The sequence below is a fragment of the Triturus cristatus genome, unplaced genomic scaffold, assembly GCF_964204655.1.
Source record: "Triturus cristatus unplaced genomic scaffold, aTriCri1.1 SCAFFOLD_118, whole genome shotgun sequence".
Lineage (NCBI taxonomy): Eukaryota > Metazoa > Chordata > Amphibia > Caudata > Salamandridae > Triturus > Triturus cristatus.
Window position 1 is genome coordinate 911097 of NW_028187322.1, and position 17944 is coordinate 929040.

Genomic DNA, 17944 nt, shown 5'->3' on the forward strand with positions numbered 1-17944 from the left:
CCCCCTGTCATCCTTGGTGGACTTTTATCTGGCTTCAAAATGATTCAGGTGGAAATAGGTTATTGTTTTCTCCTTTTGTTGTCCTTCAGTTCAAAAACGATGTTGCATTAAACAAAGGGCAGCAACTGTAAAGGAAGACTATAGCTGGGCTCTGCAGGCATCGGCTTTTATTCTGGTAAAAAATGAGAATAGATTAAAATAAAAGTGTGCTGGACATTCTAAACCCCTGCCGTGTAATCAGCCATTTCAAAATTAATGTGCAGGCCATCATTATGTCACAAAGTCCTAGAAATGATACATTTCCTAGTTACTCTGGCAATCCTGCCAAACACTGAGCTATGGGTCTGGAACGATGGCAGGGAACTCTAAAATGGCACAGATACTAGGAAAACGTCTAGCAAAGATTCAAAGGCTCTCTCACAGCCCCATGAAAGTGCAGCTGTCCTAAAACTGGCACCGAACGAGAATAGTGCTTTTTGGCTGGGGTTTTGATGAATCACAGGCTTGGCACTCGGCACGCAGCTGAAATAGTCACAAGACCAGTGACACTTTGACGCACAATCGGGTACTCTTCACACATATGCATAGCGTCTGACATTCTGTCACTGACACAATTAAACATAGACTTGTGTAGAGTGCCCGACACCACATGCACATTTGTCAAAGTGTCCACGTATAAGCAATCCTACATACACAAACATCACACACACACATCACATAATACACGCACGGGCTTGTACTTCTACAGATTTATGACCCTCCATTACCATGGTGAGTAAACAGTAACAGAGCTGGGGAGAGTTCCAGTCACTTGGTGGCTGAGACATCCGCACTTGCTCTGGTCACCTCTACGGGTGAAGGAGAGGACCGGCACGGGCAGGAGAACGAGAGTGACTCAATGATTCTTTGAAACTGACGACAGACTTGGGAGTAGAAAAGTACAATTCTTGCTTAGCTGCCAATCAATCAAGCATTTGTAATGCAATAGGTCTCGTATTTGCTAGAGTTTGAGCTATTGGCTTTGTAAATGACAGTTCCTTTTATTTATGGTTTTGAAAACCTGAATCGGTGCGTATACATGGACTTTGTCGTTGCATACGAGAGCTTGACTTTGCTTCTCCTAAGCAAGGACTACAAGTACAAAGTGCGTGTTTAAGTGCAGCTTGTAGGTTTTCAAAACATATAAATAAAAGGCAGAGGGAAAATTAATTTTAAATTAATTTTGAGTTTTAACCTACTAATAACTATAAACAATCACTCTCTCTTCAAACTGACAGTTTTTGTTTAGAAAACTTCAATAAATGATTGATGAATAAGTAAACCCTTACACAGAACAACCTCCTGTGTCTATCCACTGCCTCCAAACAAAGACTAATGACAAAATGAGTACACGCAGTTACAAGTAACATATTGTTTTTTTTAGGAACCAATTATGGTCAGACACGTTGCTTTAAACTTACTCTTTTCTCATTTACGACACCACATAATGCATTCTTCTTGGATACAATCCTTGACAAGTCACTCACTACTGGATGAAGCTTGTGCAAAATGGTAGAGAGATGAAGACAAGTCACACTAACTGCTAGGTCCATTTTAAATTAATATAGTCTGGCAAAGGGCTGCTGCAAACCATAATAATCACTTTTTTAGACACCACACCGTATCTCGTCTCATAAGAACCCCCCTCCTCACCAGACTATGCTTTTCTCTATGTGCCAGTTCTTGTGCAGCTGTAGGGGATTGGCGCCCTCGAGGCTGGGTCCCCGCCGGATCTTTTCATAGTATCCACCCACAGGACCCCGGGTCAGACAGCCGCATCGTTCTGTCCTCCGCGATGTGGATTCTCTCAGGAGTCTCAGGAGACCTGTTCACAGGGGATCTCCGACGGTGCACATGTTAAATGGTAGCGGCAGTTTCAGTCGATAACCTTTCAAGTATTTGCCCGGCGGTAATCGCCCCTTATACCACTCGATAATTTACCAATGCAAGAGGCAGGCGCCGGAGACTGGAAGGCAGGAAACAAAGTTTTATTCCGTCGGAGCAGAACACATCAGATCAGACAGCAAGGTATCGTCACGAGGTGCTCTAACTGCATCTCTGAGACCTGGTCTCTTATACACTGGTTTATTGCTTTATTACATATAGTACATTCTTGAGATTCCCTTGATGCCTGAAAGAACATCCCCTGAAGCCCCGGCTCAGATCCGATCCCACACATAGATACAGTAGAAGTTCCCACCCTACCCGCAGTGGGAGATGGCTATCGCGCAGCAGGGAATTCCGCTAATTCCCGGGGGTGTGTGCAACTGGCCGGGTCTCAGGGGGTAGGGGCTTTGATCTACTGTAATCCCTTTGATGTGGGGTGTTTCCCTTACAGTAGGGGCCGTAAACTGCATCCGCAGGGCTAGGTGATGGCCTGGGACCAGTTCAGACAATGGGGCGCAGAGGAAGGGGGTTATCAAAGGAGAGGCATGACCATGTATGGGTTGTCGGTTGGAAGTGGTTCCGTAGCAGGGTCGCGCAGAAGGAGAGGGTTTATGGCCTGTATGAGAGAGCGGGGGTGGCCGGCGCGCGGGGGATGCTTGCAGCGCCAGGGGAAAGCGCTGGCGGTCGAGAGTGAGCGGGGAGAGAGTGGGGTGCCTAAAATGGCGGCTGTGCATTCGCTGCGCGTGGTGCTGGGGAGGGGCAAGATGGCGCAGATAATGTTCAGTTTGCGAGCTAAATTTCCACACACACTCCATGCTCCTCATCCAGCGTGGCCCCCCACCGGTGTGCTGTCGGGGTCACTGATCTCAAGCCACTCCCAGACCTCCTTCGGTTTTTCAAAGAAATGGGCTTTATCCTTGTACAGTACCTTCAATTTGGCAGGGTATAATTACATATACTGGAGCCCCATCGCTCTAAGGTTTCGCTTAATGGCCAAGAAGTATTAGCGTTGTTCCTGGACCAATTATGTGTAATCCGGATAAATGTTGATGCAGCACTTCTCAAACCGCGGTGCTTCCTGCTCCCGCGCTGCTCTCAAGATGTCGTCCCCATCCCTGTAGTTAAGGGTTTTTGCGATGATCGCTCTCGGGAGGACCCCCAGCGGTGGTGGCGGAACCAGGGCTCTGTGCGCTCTTTTAATGATTAATACTTCTGAGAGGCCTTTCGGTTTCAAGACCTTCAGGATCCAGTCCTCCAGTAACTGTTTGGTGGATCTACCCTCTGCCCTTTCAGTAAAACCCAGCACCCTGAAATTGCTGCAGCGAGAGCGGCCTTCTGCCCTCCTGCCTAGTTCAGCCATTGTGGCAGACATTGTGGCCACCTGCAGTTTCAGCGCCGTTACCTCCCCCTGCAGCGCCTCAATGTTAGATTCTGTAGTTACCACCTTGTCGGAAACTTTGCATAAATCTGCCCTCAGGTGGTTTACATCAATGGAGACTGTTTCGATCTGGTGCTCTAAAGCTGTGCAAGATCCTTCTATGGCCGCCAGGAGCCCCCCACCTCCACCGGGCTGGTCTGCCTTGTCAGCCTATGTGGAGGCTGTCTGGGGGTGGTGCATTGAGTAATGGTATTGCACACCAGGGAATGAGCTGCTCTGTCTTTGCCCATGTTGGGACCACGGTCTGTCTCTCCTTTGTGCGCGGGACCACGGGTAGCCTTCCCCATTTAATGGCCAGAGAGATCTCCTGGGCGTCACAATCCCGGCAGCCGCACCTTTAATTTATACAGTAGGGCAACCACTGTCACAAGCTCCACGTGCCCGAGTCCCTGTGCCAGCCATCGAGTGGGGTTTCACGTCATATTCCATTATTCATAGGTTGTATGCTGCCACTGGACGTGCTGTGCGCTCTGGCTTCTCCAACGTGGGCTCACTTTCTGCAGGAGGGCCACGGCCGCTTTGATGTTTGATCACGATCACTTTCGCGGCCACACGGCCGCTTTGCATAGCCAATAGGTCTCGCTTTTTGGACCTTATAAGTATTTAGTTATGTAACTGTTGCATGGCTAAACACTTATAAGGTCCCAAAGGCAAGACCTATTGGCTATGCCAATGCTTGTTTTAGGTCTCGCCTGACCCAGCGCATGCGCTGGTCTGGCGAGACATTTTGTGAGGGCTCCAAAAAGTGCTACCAGGCCAGCCTAGAGCTACAGTGCATGTGCGCGGGCACGCGCGCCGCGCTTGACCGAGGTTACTTTCACTTTCGCTGCCGCATGGCCGCTTGGCATAGCCAATAGGTCTCGCTTTTGGAACCTTATAAGTATTTAGCTATGCAACTGTTGCATGGCTAAACACTTATAAGGTCCCAAAGGCGAGACCTATTGACGATGCCAATGCTTGTTTCATTATGTATTCTTTTTTTCAGCACCCCTGTCTGGGGTGAGGGCAGGGGGCCTCCCAGTATTGGACCTCCCTACTTAATCTGCTTGATTTTCAGGCATCTCCACTCAGGGCCAGCCCCATTTTGCCTGCAGAGCTCCTATTTCAGACCTCTGTCTGGCAGCTCTCGTCTTACAGGATATCCAGCCAGAGCTGGGGGGGGGGGTGCCAGCCGGCCGAACTCAGTGTCCTTTTCCCCTGCACTACTGTCCTGGCCTCAACATCTTTTCCTGTAGCAGTCTGCTCGAATAGCTGCTTCTCGTCACATCCCGGCTCCTGCTAATTGTGACACAGCCACCGCCCAGAAGGCTCAACTCTCGGGTCGGCTGCTTCTCCTGCTGTCGGTGGTCTCGGCCGGTGCCAGGCCTTGCCTCAGTCTTCTGCTGTTGGGGGTCCGCAGCCGCCGGCCCCACTGCTGTCAGCCGATCCCTGCAGCGCCTCTCCGTCCACCTTGCCGTTCCCAGGAGCGCTGGCTCGGGAAGCCCTTGTCTACCTGCTGCCCTGAGGACTGTCCGTCTTTGGTGTTCACGTTGCTGGGGGCCGCTGTTTGTGTGGCGGGCCGGAGGGAGCCGCAAATCTTCGCCAAAAATCCCGCTCAACCAGCTCACCGGGATCCCCTTCGCTGTCCCACACGTTTTTTCAGGTCACGTGTTACAGAAGCTCATTGCATAGCAGGATTCTGAAGGATTTCAGGGTCGTTAGGGACCCGGTAGGGAGAAAGCTCGGGAGCTTATTTCTTCCCGGCCATGTTACCAGGCAACGCCCCACTAGATCATATCTTAATTAAATCCCTATATATGACGTCAGCCACATGGTCATACTTACACTTAGCTAGTAGACCATATCTCAATTTAGCAACTAGACCATATGTCAACTTAGCCAGTTGACAATATCACAACTTACCACTACATCTCAATATGGCAATTGGACCACATTTCAACTGCAAGACCATGTTTGAACCTGGACACTAAACCGCATCTCAGCTTAGTCACTACGGAACTAGCTGGCGACTTAGCTTGGCTGCTTAGCACAACTACTGTGGAATCGCCTCACACCTGCAGAGGACTAAGAAAATGTTCAACTAAACTGAGCTGCAGAAAAATATTATTGGTGCCTGGAGAGCAACGGGTCTGTTGACAGATGACTTTAAATTCGAATTCTTTCCACCTCGTAAGTCTTGTGTGTCCAACAGAGGGAGTGATTCTGTTCTGGAAGGATAGATACTTAGGATAATTATAGAATTCTTATAGCATCAACATTCTTATGCTATTCCGACCAGTACTACAAGATGCAGCATACTCTGCGGAGTGGGCTCCAGAAAACAAGGGAAAAGATCTTCATATAAAGGATGATTCAAAATGAAACTTTGCGTTTTCTGAAAAATTGCAGTCAAATTTACTAAATTCTCACACAACTTTGCATAGCAGCCAAAAATGCTGTGCTTCGTGGTGCGAGAAGGAGAGAGCAGACGTGTGTCATACTGACAGAGATATGGCTGTCTCCTCCCCTATCACTAGCGCAGAAATGTAATGCTAAGCGCCACGCACACACCTATGTGACATAGTGCAAAGATGTGTGCATAAGTCTAGTATAGGTTTTGTACAGTACAAAATATTATGCCTCGATTTGAAATATTTTTGGAAAAGACAGGAGAAATTAAAACATTAATCCTTTTAAAGCAAGCTTTCAAATGGTGTTAATTTTTTACGCAAATCCTGTCGCAAATGTTTAGTAGATAGGGTTTTGCGTCCAAAAGCATGGGTGTTTGCATGAGAATGGCCATGTACCACGTAATGCCCCTTGATGCTAAATAATGCAAACTTTTAGGCAACTTTCCAGCGCAAAACAAGTGTTGCGCTGGAAATAACAAAAAAAACATTTCATCCTGGTTTGTGTCACTTTTGTCATGCAAACACAGTCCAAAATGTTTGTAAATCTGGCTCTACATGTCTGACGTATTTGCAGTATATCAGATCTTGCAATACGATTATCTGAAATTATCCTCAGTGCTGGTTAAATTAATTTCATCCTCCAAGTTATGTATCCTGTGTTGGTTAATGTCTTCTTCTGCTAATAAACGTCAGAATACAAAAAAGAGTGCCTCTAATATACTGCATGTTTTTATGTCAAGAAATAACAAGCCACAACAAGGAAAGAAAGTTTCAGGTTCTCAACGTGACATTTGGTGCCATTGAGGATAGAAGATGCAATATATGGGGCATTATTTACAAGAAAGTAATGCAGTGCGATGTCGCAAGTCATTTGGCTGCACCGTGCTGCGTCACTTTCAAGGCACAGGGATGTGTTATATTCACAACAATATGACGTATCCCTGAGCTCTCCCCCGCACTGGTGCACAATTGGCTGCCATGCTCCAACACAGGCACCCTTGCACCAGGGTGCCTGTGTTGAGTGGATGATTGTTTTTTGTGCAGGAAGGTGAGAGGTGTTTTCTGCTTTCTATGTGTGCTGCATAATGCAGCACTCATGGAAAGAGGAAAAAACGAGGAGAAAAAAAATATTTCTATTCGTTGCACCTCCTTACACCTCGCTTTGGATTCTGACCCATTCTCAGGTTTACAAAAGGTTGTAAATCTGGGAATGCAGCAGACTCCATGGGTGTTGCTTGGTAACACACACAACAACACCCATGGCACATCCCTTTCACGCAAAGTGCTGCGTGAAAAGGGGCCGTATCTACAAGGCCAAATAAAGCCACGCAGGGTGGCTTTAGGTGCCTTGTAAATATGGAGCAACACACCACACCACACTGCGCTGTCGGTGCATCAACAAAAGTGACGCATCGACAGCGCAAGGGGCTTGTAAATAAGCCCAATGGTTTTTAAATCATTGGCTATGTCACTAGTAGACCTCAATTATAATCCTGGTTTTATACTTGCAGAACTATTTGATACAGGGCCAGTGGTGTCACACAAAATGATGGGGCCCCTTCCAGAATGTGATAAGGGCCCCCCAAGTATCCAATATCTCACAACTATTTAGAGTATTTGGACTGAATGGGGCCCTCCTGAAGTGTTGCTTCCCCCTCCTCCTGAAGCATTGGGGGGCGCCCTGGAGCACTGGGAACCCCTGAAGTGTTGGGGGGGGGCACTGAAGCATTGTGGGCACCCCTGCATCGCATGGGCCTATGTTACATTCCTGTCCTGCGCACATTATTGCCCTGGACTCATCTGTATGCAGAATCTAGCAGTACCTAGAAACAATTGAGGGCCTTAGTTTTGCCATATGGCCGTGCCGCAGGCCTTCCTGTGGCACTGCCCTGAGGCAAAAGAAAAGGGCAGGAATATCTATAAGATATGGCGCATTCCTGTCCTTTTCCTCTATGCTAGTGCACAATGGGCTGCCATGCGCCAACGCGGACACCTTTGCGCCATGATACAAAAGTGTCTGCGTTGCGTGAAAGATTGTTTTTGTGCAGGAAGGGACACCTACTTGCACAAATACAACCATAAGAGGCTTTTTCATCTTTCTATGTGTTCTGCAGAAAAAGGAAAAACAAAGAGAAATAAGGTATTTCTCCTCGTCGAGCCTCCCTGGGGAGGCGTACGTTTTTGGTGCTGCCTCAGATATACGATTCTTCGTAAATCTGGGGCAGTGTCAAAAGGCCATGGGTGTTGCTGGGAATGCCTCCAGCAACACCCATTGCACTCCCCTTTAATGCAGATAATTGCCTTAAAAGGAACGATATTTACAATGCCGCATTAAGCAACGCAAAGTGGCTTAGTGCTGCCTGGTAAATATAGAGCAGGCCCGGCGCCACCAAAGCATTGCAAAAAGTGAAATTCTTGTGGCGCAGCATAATTGTAAATGAGGCCCTCAGTTTGTAACGTTTGCAAAACAAACACGCGATTACTCATATTTTTTCTAGTAGTCTCTACTCTCCAACTTCTGAAACCTGCATCAAAGCAAACTTCAATAAAAACTTTGCAAATATATAGCAAGGGCACAACGAGAGAGATGCATTGAACCAAAATATGCCAGACTGTGCCGCCTTCCTTGATCGGTTTCTGTGGTCCATGCGTGCCATTTTGTTTCAGGAGGAGGTTGAGCTTGAACACTTCCTTGGAAAGTGCCTTCATGGTGTCCGCGTAGTCGTGCAGAGTAGGCCTGGGGGAAAATTTTGTTCCGTTCGCGGAAATTGCAATAATTTGACATTTATGTGTTCCGCGGAAAGCGCAAAAATGTAAAAATTTCCACATTCCGCAGCTTGACGATAATTTGTTTCTTGCTCGCGCTGTAAAATAATACATTCTCACGCGCGCGCGATCGCCTTACCTGAATCCCTGCGTTCGCCGACAAGTTTTCTTGATCCGGTCGCGTTCTCCATGAGATGTTGTATTGTTTTTAGCCATTTGCGCTGTCTCGCGACAGTTCGCGCCCGCAGTGACGTCATGCGTCGCTCGATCACGTCTTTCTTCTCGCGATCATGCACCGCGAGACAACTGAAAACAAGATGGCCGCGCCCGCGAGCAACCACATGGGTAAGTTGGCGAGCCGCAACCATGCAGAAAATCTCGCGAACATGCGGGGAAAAAACTTCCGCATCTTTGCGATATTTCCGCGTGTTTGCGATAATTTTTAACATTATCGCGATAATTTGCGAAAGTGGATTTCGCAAATTCCGCCCACCCCTAGTGCAGAGCGTCAGAGTGCCGCTGCAGGCTGGCCAGGATCTTCTTTAAAAGCTGGGTGTCTATACCTGGGTCTCTCTTCAAACCCTAGAAGGAAACAACAATTGCTGAAAAAATTACAAGAACATGTTTTATCTTCTGCAAAACATGGCTAAGTAGACCTTTCTGGTAGACAATGCCCTCCAGGCTTCCCGTCCTCCGAGCGCTCGGCCTGCGGCCACAATCCAGGACTCCAGTGTTTTTTTTTTGTAACTCAAACTTTATTGAGTTTTTCCATGTATACATTCACATATTTTGTATCATTGCCAATACATAATTTTGCCAATGCAGCCCATATTGCAAGCATTATGTTTTTTTGTCTTGTCATACGGATGCCTGTCCTGTATTACTGTGCACTCAGACATATATCATAAGCCTTCTACTTTATACGTACACCCTTTCTGCGTGGGCCATATTCTGCGTTTTTAAGTGAGCAGTGCTTATACCCATTAAACACAACACAACCCCCTGAGTCCCTCCCCCCACCCACCCCGCAATTAGCTAACTGCGAACACACTTGGTATTCGCTCAAGCATACAGAGAAGTACACTATTATATACTTGATATTTAACACCAGAGCAGGTCGCACAGTACAAATTGCTTGGACTCCACTGTGTTACAGCCAGTGTGCCCCAGCAAAAACAACCCCTCTGCAACTGAATTGGTTTAGTTTAGGAACCACTAGAGTTTGGTTTATGGACATTATCTACGTACTGTGCAGAGTTCTAATAGATTTGTTACCAAGTAACATTTTCAGGGATAGATTAAGCGCTGCGTTTGCGTCACAAAATTGATGCAAAATACTTTTTATTAATTTACTTTCGAGCGCAAAACAAGTTTTGTGCTGGAAAATCCCTTGAAAGTAGCATTTGGTTTACTTAGCACCAAGGGGGTGTTTTAAGGGTGGTGAATGGCCATTCCTATTCAACCACCCAAGGTTTCTGACTCAAAAACCTACTTATAAAAGTAGACAATATTTTGTGTAAAAAATAGCTCCCAATTCAACCAGGCGCTATTACGGAGAAATACTGTTATTTTTCTTTTCTTTTCCGACTTTTCATGTGTGCTGCACTATACAGCACACATACAAAGTGGGAAAAAATGTAAAGTTAGCCTAAGCATAGTATTTTGTACTAGAAGGGTATCCTTCAAGAACAAAACCTATGCTAGACTCACGCCAACACCCTTGTACTATGGTGCAAAGGTGCGTGCATGGCGCACGCAGCACATTTCTGTGCCGGTGGTAGAGAAAGGGGAGAATAGTGCTATAATTCTGTAAATATGGCACACTCCTGCTCTCTCTCTCATGCAGTGCAGCATTTGCAGCTGCTGCACTGCGTTGCGAGATTATTTAGTAAATCTGGGCCTAAGAGTCCTAAGAAGCAACGAAAACCGTTTATGCATGCACCAACCTGGATTTAACCCCACCTGAACTGTTCTGCGTTTTATAGAAAAAGATATCTAGCGGTTTTCATCTGTAAAGGTTATAAGCACATTGGCGCAATATAGCACACTCTTCATTATTCTCTCTCGAATACTGAGGACATCCTGACCCTCTGTTTACAGAGCACACAAAAGGCACCTGGATAATAACCACTTTGACTCTTCCATTCCATCTACATTATGTCAAGTAATCTACTTCCTCTGCACCAATACTACCTGGATTTGGGTCATATGAAGGCTGACTTATGATACGATGGGGCTGATTTAATAACACGTTACGCCACAGCAAAGTCGCGCAAAGATGTCAGTGTCGATATAGTATTTACTTTCCAGTGCAAAAAGTTTCTTTGCACTGAAAAACACCCCTTAAAGGACACAAATGTGCTTTGTGGTGTTTAGCATCACGGTAGAAACCCATGGCTGGTGCATGGTCATTTCCACACTGCCACCCATAGTTTTTTATGCAAAGCCCTATCTACTAAACTTTGTAGACTAGGCTTTGCACCACAAAATAACGTCTCCGTTAGGGAGGGCTAACAAGGAGAAATGTATTTTCATGATTCAAAGCTGTACGTGATGACAGTGATGGTCCTTATCCACAGCTTTGTATCACGGAAGCTCCATCTCTGCAGAGATGAGTAACCACAAAGGTCCTAGATTAATTTTGCCTTGAGGAAGATTGGCTCAATTATTTATATATTGACCATATGCAGTGAAAGTGGGGAATAGAAAGATGCTGATTTACCTTTGCTATTTCATAACTATATATATATTCACTGAAAAAACACATAGGTTTCAGAGACGTTATAGTTAGAAATTAGCATTTAAAAAGCCTTAGAAATTCACAGAAAAAACCATAGGTTTCAGGGGTGTTATAGTTAGCTGCCCATTTCACTCATACAAAACCATAGAAATTCCTCCGTTATAGTTAGTTCTGCTAACTATAACTCATGCGCACGCAATGCACTGCTGATGATGTCACATATTGCATCATTCATGACATAGTCAGTGACATCACTGATGACATCACTGATGACATCTCAAATGTTATCACTGATGACATCACTGATGACATCATCCACTGAATGTGGTTTAGTTTGAAATTTAAATATGTATTATATATATACCAATCTGTATTGAAGATTGAGTGGATATATAACTGTCTGGATGGAGGATTTAGTAGCTGTCTGACTGTCTTTTTAAGTGAGTAATTAAAAGTGTCTCACTTAATACATGGATTAGTAACTAAACTATGTGAATGTGTGCAGCACTGTCTCTGTTGTTGTATAACATGCTGCATCAGTTGGTCACTAACTACATGAGTGTGTATATTAGTTATTGATTAGTTGGGTGAGTATTTGTATGGGACACTGAGTTTGTGTGTGGTTGGTGTAACTCTATGCATAGATGTGTGAATGGTTGATCGACTAGGTGTATGGGTTTAAGAGTGCATGTGGAAACAGTTGTTTGGGTGACTGAGTGTATTTATTTGTGTGTTGGTGAGCGAATATATGTTTTAGTTGTACATCTTCAACAAAGTAAAAAAATTTAAAAGGCATTATATGTGAGAGTTGGTGTAACTATATGAATGAGTGTATAATTGTAATGGTGCTTTTTTAACATATTAACGATGAGTTACTATGTGTTTGAATAAATGAGTTGTTGTTGGATAATTGTGTAAGTGAGTAAATTTAAGTGCGATACATTTTTTTCATGAGTGAGTAGGATGACTGCATAACCGACTAAGATGACTGCTGATGTGTCAATGTCTATATATGTGCATAAGTGCATTTGATAGTGTTCTATTAATTAATGACTGCATGTATAGATGATTCTGTTGTTGAATGGGTAGTTGTGTGTGTAGACTTAGGAATCAGTGAGTGGGTATGTAGTAACTGGTATTGGTGTGTCAATGGTTTCAAATATGGTACTCTGTATTTTACAGTGAGTGATGAAAGGTTATACTAGTGTATGATGAGATGTATCAGATTGTCAAGTGGATGCTGTCATCAGTGATGTCATTTGAGATGTCATCAGTGATGTCATCAGTGATGTCACTGACCATGTCATGAATGATGCAATATGTGACATCATCAGCAGTGCATTGCGGGCGCGTGAGTTATAGTTAGCAGAACTAACTATAACAGAGGAATTTCTATGGTTTTGTACAAGTGAAAAGTCCAGCTAACTATAACACCCCTGAAACCTATGTTTTTTTCTGTGAATTTCTAAGGTTTTTTAAATGCTAATTTCTAACTATAACGTCTCTGAAACCTATGTTTTTTTTCAGTGAATTTCAAAGATTTTTTAAATGCTAACTTTTAAGTGTGATAGTAGTTATATCTATTTTTTTGTATTGATTTTCTACAGTTTTTTAACTGTTTATTTATAAATATTTTATTCATTAAATAACATTATATATCTTTCTGAAAATTGCCCCCAAATTTTTTTTTTTATTAAAACTGAAATATTGATTCATTTTCTTGTTTTCATTTTTTATTTTAATACATTTATATTATTTTCTTTAAAAAAAAAATCACATTTTTTTCGGAGTTGCGCACTCAAAGTGTACACATCACGGTGGGTGCGCGCATTGTAGCTGCCATTTTAGAAAAGTCATGAAGGATCCGCGTATGGTGTGCGACAGCTGCGTGTTTTTCAGTTACATCATATACATTTAATATCACGTGATATGCGCGATTGGTATGCGACCAGTCTGCGACTCCTGCTCCCGCGCATTCGCGACACATGCGCATTACGGTATGAGATGTTTGCGCGGTTGCGGGTCCCGCGTGACATCATATACGTGCTGGGGCATGCTGGGTGCGCGACTCCCGCAAAAAAAAGTATGTTCCAAAATGATATGTATGTGTCTTTAATATACATATTAAGGCAAGAGATTATGTAAGATATTCATCAAAATAATATATTTGTACTTATAATAAACTTATATTATTTTTAAATATATTTTCGCGAAGTCGGGTGCGTGCATCGTGAGTGCAGAAAACCAGGTCAGCAGAGCTGCTGTAGAGCCAGAGAACCAGGTCAGCAGAGCTGCTCTAGAGCCTAAGAACTAGGTCAGCAGAGCTGCTCTAGAGCCAGAGAACCAGGTCAGCAGAGCTGCTGTAGAACCAGAGAAACCAGGTCAGCAGAGCTGCTTTAGAGGGAGAGAACCAGGTCAGCAGAGCTGCTTTAGAGCCAGAGAACCAGGCCAACAGAGCTGCTTTAGAGCCAGTGAACCAGGTTAGCAGAGCTGCTTTAGAGCCAGAGAACCAGGTCCGCAGAGCTGCTCTAGAGCCAGAGAACCAGGTCTGCAGAGCTGCTGCAGAGCCATAGAACCAGGTCAGCAGAGCTGCTTTAGAGCCAGAGAACCAGGTCAGTAGAGCTGCTCTAGAGCCTAAGAACCAGGTCAACAGAGCTGCTTCAGAGCGATAGAACTGGGTCAGCGGGGCTGCTTTAGAGCCAGAGAACCAGGTCAGCAGAGCTGTTGTAGAGCCAGAGAACCAGGTCAGCAGACCTGCTGTAGAGCCAGAGAAACCAGGTCAGCAAAGCTGCTTTAGGGAGAGAGAACCAGGTCAGCAGAGCTGCTTTAGAGCCAGAGAACCAGGTCAGCAGAGCTGCTCTAGCTGACACTGACTGACTGACACTGACTGATTGACACTGACTGACACAGATTGACTGACACTGACTGACACTGATTGACTGACACTGACTGACTGACACCGATTGACACTGACTGACACTGATTGACTGACACTGACTGACTGACACTGATTGACTGACACTGACTGACTGACACTGACTGACTGACACTGACTGACACTGACTGACTACTCTCTACTATTCTACACTACTCTCTACTACTCTCTCTCTACTACTCACTCTACTACTCTCTACTACTCACTCTCTACTACTCTACTGCTCTCTCTGTATTACTCACTCTCTACTACTCACGCTCTACTACTCTCTACTACTCACTGTCTACTACTACTCTCTCTACTACTCACTCTCTACTATCTACTATTCACTCTCTACTACTCACTCTACTACTTTCTTCTACTCTCTACCACTCACTCTCTACTACTCTACTACTCACTCTCTACTCCTCACTCGCTACTACTTTCTACTACTCACTCTCTACTACACTCACTACTACTCTCTCTCTACTACTCTCTACTACTACTCTCTACTATTCTTTACTATTCACTCTCTACTACTCACTCTCTACTACTCTCTACTACTCACTCTACTACTTTCTACTACTCACTCTCTACTACACTCACTACTACTCTCTCTCTACTACTCTCTACTACTACTCTCTACTATTCACTCTCTACTACTCACTCTCTACTACTCTCTACTACTCACTCTACTACTCTCTGCTGCTCTCTACCACTCACTCTCTACTACTCTACTACTCTCTCTCTACTACTCACTCTCTACTACTCTCTCTCTACTACTCTCTACTACTCACTCTACTACTCTCTACTACTCAGTCTCCACTACTCTCTTTCTACTACTCACTCTCTACTACTCACTCTCTACTACTCACTCTCTACTACTCGCTCTCTATTTCTCACTCTCCACTACTCACTCTCTACTACTCTCTCTCTACTACTCACTCTACTACTCACTCTACTACTCTCTACTACTCAGTCTCTACTACTCTCTCTCTACTACTCACTCTCTACTATTCACTCTCTACTACTCACTCTCTACTACTCGTTCTCTACTACTCACTCTCCACTACTCACTCTCTACTACTCGCTCTCTACTACTCTCTACTACTCTCTCTACTACTCTCTCTCTACTACTCTCTACTACTCTCTCTGCTACTCACTCTCTACTACTCACTCTCTACTACTCTACTACTCTCTACTACTCGCTCTACTACTCACTCTCTACTATTCTCTACTACTCACTCTACTACTCTCCTACTCTCTACCACTCACTCTCTACTACTCTACTACTCACTCTCTACTACTCTCTCTACTACTCACTCTCTACTACTCACTCTGTACTACTCACTCTGTACTACTCACTCTGTACTACTCTCTACTACTCTCTACTGCTCACTCTCCACTACTCATTCTCTACTACTCGCTCTCAACTACTCTCTACTACTCACTCTACTACTCTCTACTACTCACTCTCTACTACTCCACTACTCTCTACTACTCACTCTCTACTACTCACTCTCTACTACTCTCTACTACTCTCTCTCTACTACTCACTCTCTACTACTCACTCTCTACTACTCTCTACTACTCACTCTCTACTACTGTCTCTCTACTAACTTTCTACTACTCACTCTCTACTACTCACTCTCTACTACTCTCTCTCTACTTCTCACTCTGCTACTCTCTCTGCTACTCACTCTCTACTACTCTCTCTCTGCTACTCACTCTCTACTACTCTCTACTACTCACTCTCTACTACTCGCTACTACTCTCTACTACTCTCTACTACTCTCTACTACTCTCTACTACTCACTCTACTACTCACTCTCTACTACTCTCTACTCCTCACTCTCTAATACTCACTCTATACTACTCACTCTCTACTACTCACTCTACTACTCTCTACTACTCAGTCTCCACTACTCTCTTTCTACTACTCACTCTCTACTACTCACTCTCTACTACTCACTCTCTACTACTCGCTCTCTATTTCTCACCCTCCACTACTCACTCTCTACTACTCTCTCTCTACTACTCTCTACTACTCACTCTACTACTCACTCTACTACTCTCTACTACTCAGTCTCTACTACTCTCTCTCTACTACTCACTCTCTACTATTCACTCTCTACTACTCACTCTCTACTACTCGTTCTCTACTACTCACTCTCCTCTACTCACTCTCTACTACTCGCTCTCTACTACTCTCTCTACTACTCTCTCTCTACTACTCTCTACTACTCTCTCTGCTACTCACTCTCTACTACTCACTCTCTACTACTCTACTACTCTCTACTACTCGCTCTACTACTCACTCTCTACTATTCTCTACTACTCACTCTACTACTCTCCTACTCTCTACCACTCACTCTCTACTACTCTACTACTCACTCTCTACTACTCTCTCTCTACTACTCACTCTCTACTACTCACTCTACTACTCACTCTGTACTACTCACTCTGTACTACTCACTCTGTACTACTCTCTACTACTCTCTACTGCTCACTCTCCACTACTCATTCTCTACTACTCGCTCTCAACTACTCTCTACTACTCACTCTACTACTCTCTACTACTCACTCGCTACTACTCCACTATTCTCTACTACTCACTCTCTACTACTCACTCTCTACTACTCTCTACTACTCTCTCTCTACTACTCACTCTCTACTACTCACTCTCTACTACTCTCTACTACTCACTCTCTACTACTCTCTACTACTCACTCTCTACTACTCTCTCTCTACTAACTTTCTACTACTCACTCTCTACTACTCACTCTCTACTACTCTCTCTCTACTTCTCACTCTGCTACTCTCTCTGCTACTCACTCTCTACTACTCTCTCTCTGCTACTCACTCTCTACTACTCTCTACTACTCACTCTCTACTACTTGCTACTACTCTCTACTACTCTCTACTACTCTCTACTACTCACTCTACTACTCACTCTCTACTACTCTCTACTACTCACTCTCTAATACTCACTCTATACTACTCACTCTCTACTACTCACTCTACTACTCACTACTACTCACTCTACTACTCTCTACTACTCACTCTCTACCTCTCTCTCTACTACTCTCTACCTCTCTACCTCTACCTCTCTACCTCTACACCTCTACCTATACACCTCTACCTCTCTACCTCTCTGTACATGCACACATATGCACATATATATATGCATATGCATTTATATATATGTATGTGTATATTATCTACTGGCGGTCGCCAGTAGATAGTTATAGTTAGGACCGTGTTTCCATAGGAAATCCGCAACATTCTATTTGGAATAACTTTGGCGCCGGTTGACGAATCCTCGCGAAATTTTCAAAATAGGTGGGGCGCTCCGCTCCGCTCCTACCCCGAAAGTCTCGGGGGGGATTCGTGAAGCGGGGGCTGAGAAAAAAGGGGGGTCCCAAAACGCGTTTTTCCCATGCAATTTTCCATAGGGACCTTTAGTCCAAGGTACAGCCCGAATGGCTGAACAGAATTACTTGAAGTTTGGCAGAGAGGTAGTCCTCAGCTCAGGGATGTGCCTTTTGCATATATGGTGTCAATCTGTTCAGTAGTTCCTGAGAAAATAAAAAGTAAAATCATATATATATGTGGACGGAGCCTAACGACACATCTCATCCTGAGATCTGATTGGCTGTCAGCACTTCATCCAAGAAGTGTTGGCAGCCATCTTGGGACCAATATACATGATAGCACCTCATTTAAAAGCATTGCAGTTAATAGAAGGTTTTAAGACTTTAGTTACATTA

The 17944-nt window shown here is 44.5% G+C and overlaps 1 protein-coding gene and 1 pseudogene across 1 annotated transcript in view; one reads left to right on the plus strand and one right to left on the minus strand.

Moving 5' to 3' along the window:
• LOC146771963 (proline-rich protein 5-like) overlaps positions 1 to 17944 on the plus strand; it is a 393650-nt gene that overhangs the window by 247172 nt on the left and 128534 nt on the right. The window lies entirely within an intron of this gene.
• Positions 1 to 17944, minus strand: part of LOC146771964 (olfactomedin-like protein 2A) — a 247437-nt pseudogene that overhangs the window by 25941 nt on the left and 203552 nt on the right.